This window comes from Orycteropus afer, unplaced genomic scaffold (assembly GCF_000298275.1).
Source record: "Orycteropus afer afer isolate SDZICR_OR568_19922 unplaced genomic scaffold, OryAfe1.0 scaffold00395, whole genome shotgun sequence".
NCBI classification, from domain to species: domain Eukaryota; kingdom Metazoa; phylum Chordata; class Mammalia; order Tubulidentata; family Orycteropodidae; genus Orycteropus; species Orycteropus afer.
In genome coordinates, this window is record NW_006921982.1 from 1,600,602 (window position 1) to 1,602,385 (window position 1,784).

Consider the following 1,784-nt stretch of genomic DNA (forward strand, 5'->3'; position numbering starts at 1 on the left):
TCTGTGTTATTTTAGGTAAGTGATGTGCTTCTAGAAAACTGTCTATTTCCTCCAGATTTTCAAATTTGTTGGAGTACAGTTCTTCATAGTATCCTGATATTATCCTTTTTATTTCAGTTGGTTCTGTTGGCTCTCACCTCTTTAGTATATATTCCTAGTAATGGAATTTCTGGGTCAAATGGTACTTCTGTTTTTTAAGGAAACACCATACCATTTGTCACAATGGTTGTACCACTTTACAATCCCACCACAAACAACAGGACGAAATACTGCCCAGTCCTGTACCATCCTCACAATTCTTGCTATTCTTGAGCCCATCACTGCAGCCACTGTGTCAATCTATCACATTGAAGTTCTTCCCCTTTTTCATGACCCTCTATATTTCCTAGCATGATATTCTTCTACAGGAACTGGTCTCACCTGATAACATGATCAAAGTATGAAAGTTGAAATCTGGCCATTCTCATTAGTAAGGAGCATTCCAGCTGCACTTCTTTCAGCACAGATTTGTACATTGTTCTGGCAGTCCACAGTATCTTCAGTATTCTTTGCCAACACCACAATTCAAAAGCATCAATATATCTTTGGTCTTCCTTAGTCATTGTCCAGCTTTCACATGCACATAAGGCTATTAAAAATACCACAGTTGGGTGAAATGCACCTTAGCCTTCAAAGTGACATCTTTTCTCCTTCACACTTTAAAGAGGTCTTTTAAAACAGATAAGCCCAATGCAATGAGTCATTTGATTTCTTCACAGATGCTTGCTTCTATGGACATTGATTGTGGATCTAAGTAAAATGAATTCTTTGACAAATTCTATCTTTTCTTCATTTATCATGATGTTGCTTATTTGTACAGATGTGAGGATTTTTGTTTTCTTTATGTTGAGATGTAATCCATAATGAAGGCTAGAATCTTTGATCTTCATAAGGAAGTGTTTCAAATCTTCCTTGACTTCAGCAAACAAGGTTATGCTATCTGCATATCACAAGTTGTTAAGATATCCTCCTCCAAGCCTGATAACTGCATTCTTCTTCATATAGTCCAACTTCATAGATTCTCTGCTCAGCACACAAATTGAGTAAGAATGTTGAAAGGATACAACACTGATGAACATATTTCCTGATTTTAAACCATGCAGTATCAGCTTGTTCTGTTTGGACAACTGTCTCTTGGTCTACGTACAGATTCCTCCTGAGCACAATTAAGTGTTCTGGAATTCTCATTTTTCTAATGCTATCCATAATTTGCTATGATCCACACCGTCTAAAATATTTGCATAACCAATAAAACATAGGCAAACACATTTCTTGTATTATTTGCTTTCAACCAACATCCATCTGACATCAGCAATGATATCCCTTGATTCATGTCCTTTTCTGAACCTCACATGAATATCTGGCAATTCCCTGTCATACTCCTGCAGACATTTTTGAATTATCTTCAACAAAATTTATCTTGTGTGTGATATTAATATTGTTCAATAAGTCCCACATTCTGTCAGGTCATCTTTCTTTGAAATAGAGAAAAATATAGATCTCTTCCAGTAGGTTGCCAATATAACTATCTTTCTAATTTCTTGGTGTAAACAAGTGAGGGGCTCCAATGCTGCATCCATTTGTTGAAGCATCTTAATAAGTATTCTTTTAATTCCTGAAGCCTTGTTTTTTGCTAATGCCTTCAATGTATTTAGACTTCCTCATTCAAATACCATTGGTTCTTGATTATATGCTACCTCCAGAACCAGATGAACACTGATCAATTTTTTTTTTTTTTTTTTTTT

General features: G+C 35.6%; 1 protein-coding gene across 1 annotated transcript in view; it reads right to left on the bottom strand.

Annotated features, from left to right (window-relative positions):
• The window catches only part of SPOCK3 (SPARC (osteonectin), cwcv and kazal like domains proteoglycan 3), a 1,090,476-nt gene that overhangs the window by 998,426 nt on the left and 90,266 nt on the right, over positions 1-1,784 (bottom strand). The gene's annotated exons all lie outside the window — the stretch shown is intronic.